Below are 6,194 nucleotides of genomic sequence, written 5' to 3'. Positions count from 1 at the left end.
TAAGGTTTTGGGATCATCAGATCCATTTAAAATAAAGAGCTGCAGTGTTGACCACAGCAATTTTTCTTCCTGTAGCAGCTTGTCTGGAGCTGACAGAAAAATTACGTTGCAGGTCTCAGGAATGTAGAAGAAATTTTGTAGGGTCACTTCTTCCATAACTGCAAGTACTCCATTTTAAAGCTGAGGGTATGGTGTAATGGTGTACAAAGCAGTGCCACACACAGTCATTGTTATAGCAGAAGGAAAAATGTGTATGTAGAGCAATTAACACCACCCCAAAAATAATGAAAAATAAATGACACATGTCCATTATATACATGCAAGACAGCATGGTAAACTCAATGTCCTAGGGCAGGATTTAAATTGGTAACAATGTATAATTAAAGGGGGTAAAATTAACTTTCATCTGAAGGATAGCTATGTCCCTTAGAAAATTATTTTGCTCTGCAGTTGTCAAAGCAAGTGATTATTTTTTTTCCTAGAGTTTACACAGTAAAACTTCATGTGTTGCATGATTAGCATGATGCTGAATCTTGGGCGAGCATTTCTTCTTCACTGATGCATATTTTTACCAATAGGTGTTTCTAATTTATCCACTTACTTAAAATTATAGTAAATATGAATATAAATCAGACTTAGTTTTTAAGCAAAGGCAAAGTTTTTTCCTTCATAAAATCTGTAGATAACATTTACTAAAGTACATTGTTCGTATTTTGTTTCCTTACAGTGCTGTGATGTATAACATAGTTTTTACTTTGAAAATTCCACTAAGATCTGGTGATGTGAAATTGAACTTAATAATACCGCACAGTGATTAGGACCCTTCTCTACAGATCCAGAGACTTTAATTTGGATAGCCAATCTTGCAAGGTTGTCCTTCCCGTGGGGACAGCGGACAGTGACAGCTATTCCAGCAGGTTTCCTTTCTCTGCCATTTCCTGCCACCCTTGCTGTGGGAAGGAACAACTATTCTCTTCTAAAGGAGGGAAAAAAAGAACTGTGGGTAAACTTAGTATTGCTTAAAAAAAAGTCTTCTTGACTTGTCTGTTGTAACTGATGTAACCTTTCCCACCCCCACTATGTCTGTTGGGGAGGCACGTTTGGATTTTTCCAAGAAGGAAGTGGGAATACTGCAGTAAATCTTGTCCTATCCATCTAGTTCCCTTGTTTTATCTTTTTGTTGTGAAGGACTAATTATAGTAGGACTAGTCCAACTAGTGAAGGACTATTAGTTTGAATAATGAGGGCTAGCAATGTGTTTTTAGACCGAAAAAGTGTCAGTCTACCTCTAACTGTTGTGCGTTTTGGCAGACTTCAGTTTTTACTCGTGCATACAGTGCCTTAGCATCTGTGCTTTAGGCACATAATGAAGATTTATATAATCCCTAAGGGATTCTACCCCTTTTCTGAGTTCTTATAATTCTTAACCTGGAAGATGAGAATTTTCTGCAGGGAAGTAGGGAGGAGCTGTATTGTCATACAACTGCAGCAGAAATTGCTAGTAGACGCTATAGTCCACTTAGTCCCTGCTAGATCTGGCTCTGGTGTCATTTCTACCTCCTCAGAAAAAGTGAAAAAGCAGTTGAAGGAAGGGGGTGAATGAATTTTTTTTCAAATAACATTATTGCACTGCAGGTTGTTCAAGAAGTGCTAAGCAGCCTGGCTGCATTCTCCAATCTCAGTTCCAATCATTAAATTTCTGCAATTGTCATCAATTGTTGGAGCCATGCTTTTCACATGCTTTTGGATGTTTTTATACACCTTTTGTTGCTGTTGGTACAAGACAAACTGGCATCTCAGCTAGTACCAGTAACACTGTTTGCAAAAGAACATTTTAATGGCTGTTGTAATCTTATGTCAGATTACAATAGTGATTAAGCTGTATATATATAAACCCCTCTTTTAAGTTGCTGGCAGCTTATGCATTAAAACTAAATATCATGCAAATGAAATCTGGGAGGTTTGCATGTCTGCATGCATTTTAGATTTTTTATTATTTATCAAACATACTTTGGAGGAATGCATTCTTTTCTCATCTCAAAGTCCTTCTCTAATGGATTGGATCTGAAACCATGATGTAGTGAGGATTTTATTTTCCTTTCATTTTAAATAGGCTTAGAAATATAACAAACAAACAAAAGAGACCAGAAAAAAGGCAAGGCAGCTGAAATGCACCTGCCAGAATAATACAATGAAGGTATTTGAATTGTAGTCTGTAAATAAACACTGATTTTTTTAATTACTCAGAAGTTGTCAGCTGTAAAACATGTCTGTATTTGAAGATTGTATTTTCACATTTACCTTTTTTTTTTTTTTGCAAGGTGGTGAATTAATTTACTTGAGGAGGACGTGTGTATGTGTGGATTAAGAGTAAAATGACATCACTCTGGACAGTACCCCTTGCTTTCTCAAAAATACAGCAGTTATTTGAACTAAATTTCCGTATATAGATGTTAATACTGACTTTAAAAATACAGGTTTAGCTGTCACTTTATTATTTTCAAAGTGCTAAAAATATGTTTTAGAACCAGCTTAGAGAACTAGGTAAAATATTACATCACACCTATTCATAGTTAAGTGCTAATTAAGGTATTGACAGAAAGTATTACCGCCACTTTAAATGCTTCTAAATCTGTGGAAAGGTAGATTGCAAACTGCATCTGCGTTATAATAATTGCATATTTAGCAATTTTAGATGTAAATTTTCACATCTAGATGTGAATTAGATCTAAATTTTAGATGTAATAACTGTAAGCATTACAGCAAGAGTAAAGGCTAATCCCTCCCTGGCCTCATTACAAAGAGTTGCAAGGCGGGATCCGTCCTCACTGGCTCTTTGACTGCCTCTTTGCAGCTGCTCTTAGTGGGAGTGCTGGGCTCACTCTGCCTGCTGCCAGGTAGTAATTGCATGTTGCTATCAGAATCATGATTCTCAGATTCGTGGACTAGTTCACAGCTCACCTTCCCACTTTGTTGCCGTATGTTCCCTGGTGCGTCTGCCCTTAGCTGCCTGTGCAGGATGCTATATGTCATGCCATCAGATACAGATGTTTATTTGCCAATATATACTTTGCTTTCTGTACTTGTCTTTTTCTGTAATTATGCTGAATATTTTAGTCCCGGTCCAGTAGAACTGTCATTGTGGAGTCAGCTTCGTTCCTGCTGCCTCTTCCACTTGCTCACTGTGGCAGCCTCCAAACCTGTTAGAGCTGCTGCAGTCCACATTCAGGTGGTGCTGCCAGGGAGCTCAGTCTCAGCCTGCTTAGACCTCAGGGGTGTTGAGGAGCAACCCTTATTTCATACTTCCATGCCAGTGTGATTAAGGTTATACGTATGTTCAGCTTTCAGTATAAGAAGCTGTCTTGATTTCAGTGAGATGTGCATAATCACATCCTTACATGTTTTGTAGGATTTCATACCCACTACATGTAAATAGAGCCTAAGTAAGTAAAGAGTGTGAGTAGCCTCAGGTATGCTTGCTTGTAATCCTGTGATTTTAGTTCTGAATACGGTCATTACCAAGTGCCTTTCTGTACTGCTGAGATAGTTTGGTTTCAACTCCCATTTTTTGTGTCGACCTAGATTTTCTTCATTCGGTCGGTGTCCTCCATTGTATTCAGGAAGGGTATCTCCACTATCCAGCAGATGTAGCAATAAACCCAACAATTTATTAGCAAAATTGTAGTCAGCACCCGCTAGGTTCGAGCATCATTTTTGCTTCCAAACTATTCACTTATTTACTCCATGTTGCAATAAAAAAGTAGCAATAATTGTTTACAAACTGCCAGATTTGAGAACTGGACCCATAGGACTGAATATTCAAACCCAGCTACTGCAATTACCAGTGTGTTTAAATTGAACAGGCTTTTAAAAAATTTTTTTATGGGTTCCTTAAGGACCGTAACACTGTTTAGTTCTCTTACACAACACTCGATCAGGATGACGATGGTGTAACCAGATACCCTGGCATAGTTGTGATAGCTGTGGACAGAAGATCTAACATAACTGGTTCCAAACGCTTTGGTATGTTTTTCTTTTTGGTGGTAACACAGAGTTAAATTTTATGGGAGACTTGAGTTCTTTTCACCCGAGTGGCCACTCAGGTCACCCAGAATGACTTTCTGTATTATGTATATTGTATAGATTTATGTAGATCTGATGTCTATTTAATCACTGCCCAATTTAGATCTTAGAAGTTCTTGTTATTGTTGTTTAAGTATGCATAACAGCCCTTTCAAGTGTGACCTTTCTGTTGGTATGTATCTTGGGAACAAAAGAAGGATTTCATAATGAACAGCCTTGCCATAATGAGTCATTATTTTTTAAAAATACAGCAACTATCTTAAGCAAATGTCATAATATATATTCAGTGGTCAGCACCAATTTGGGCAAATTAAGCTGCATTCCACACTAAAATGCTGGTGTGCTAATACAAGACGACAATTGTTCTAGTTATTTCAGTGGGATTTTTTCACTGTTTTCTGTCTAGTCAGGCAAGTTCTCCCACATTACTTGGGAGATGAAAAGTGACTAGGTTTTAAATAAGTCAACCTAATTTTGCACAAATAAGCAAAACATTCAACTATTGGGAATAAAATACATTTCACTCAGTAGAGATTTGTTGTCTGATTTATGGAGATTAAGTTTAGGTGGCTTATTTTCTGTTTCACAATTATTTATCTGTAGATTTCCATCTCATATTTAAGTTCATCAATGCCTGATGAAATGCTGTTCCATTGCATCAGCTGAAACCTCTTAATATAACCAGCTTAATCCCCAGTTTTACTTTCGTGACTTCTTACGTTGAAATAACCAATGTTGTTGTGTAAAAGCCACTGGGCATATAACATCATAACCTCAAATTAATCTGTGTTACTACCTTGAAATGGCTTCCTAGGGTTATGAACACTTGTGTTACTTCTGCTGACCATTTAATCTCATCAAGAAAAGTGCTGGGATACAGAAGTGCATATGAAGTGTGCAACTGCTGCAGCTTCTCCAGTTAAGATGAAGTTTCTGTTACCAATTAGGGTGCTGCAGCAGCCCTCCTGTTCTCTTCATTTGTAGTAAAACACTGTCCTCGTTGAAGTTAATAAAAATCATATAGTTACATTTAATTGGGATTACAACTTCACCCTCTCCCTTTCCCATATGATCCATGGGACTGATGATTTTGTTGGCTGCAACCCCATGAAGACTTAAGTCACAGAACAAAAGTAACATTGCAGGCGTGTAGGCAAAAGTGACACTTAGATGGTGATCCTGCTGATGTGGATGAATAGCACAGAAGGCAGTGATAGCCTGCACAAGTTCTCTGTTTGTGTCATCTGTTTGCAAGATGAGATCTTACTGTGCAAAGTAATAGCCATCTTCATAATACCATGTGTTACCTAAGAAGTTTTAATGGTGAAGAGCAACTCTTAAGAAAATACAAAGGGGTTACGTTGATTAATCCAAGAAATAAAATTTTTATAAAGTAGAATAAATTGTTACGTAGCATAATGAACATAAATCTGGAAAGATTAAATAATTACAAAGTAAAGGTTAAATCTCTAGCGAGATAGCTCTGTAGAGACGTTTTTGGTAGTTTTATCTCTGTGAAATTCAGATACAGGCTCTCTTACTTTTTCCCTTAACTGGGCCATTTATTCCTCACAAGAACCTCTATCAAACAGGAACCCGCTTCTTGTATTAATACATTTTACAAATGTATTTTACCTGGAAGCGCTCAAGAGTCTGCTCCAGAATACCCTTTGCGTACTTCTTTTACAAAGGTACTTAGTCTAGTTCTGCTTTTTTTTTCCCCTTGCCATGACTTAGGAATGCTGATAAAACGTTATCGACCACGTTGTAAATAAATCACGCTCGATTTGCATTAAACCCAAGGCCCCAGACATACTGGCTTAATGAAGCGTAGGACCATGACCTGCTGAACACGCGGGTGGGAGGAGACGCTGTCGGGCGGCAGGGGCTTCTGCTCGCGTTCCCCTCCCACTCTCCCCGGTCTCGGGGGTGAACGCGGTCTCGCGGACTTTGCCGGCAAGACAATAAGGAAACGCCACTGAAAACCGGGGCAGCAAAATAAATAGGAGAAACTTCACGCGAGCCGTGCCCAAGCCACGTCTTAAAGCTTCCCTCCTGTAACGCTGTAACGGCAGCGACCCGGCACGCAGGCTGATGGACCCCAGCCGCCG

The sequence above is a fragment of the Haliaeetus leucocephalus genome, unplaced genomic scaffold (assembly GCF_000737465.1).
Source record: "Haliaeetus leucocephalus isolate CR32 unplaced genomic scaffold, Haliaeetus_leucocephalus-4.0 Scaffold339, whole genome shotgun sequence".
Lineage (NCBI taxonomy): Eukaryota > Metazoa > Chordata > Aves > Accipitriformes > Accipitridae > Haliaeetus > Haliaeetus leucocephalus.
Note: the sequence above shows the minus strand (reverse complement) of the source record.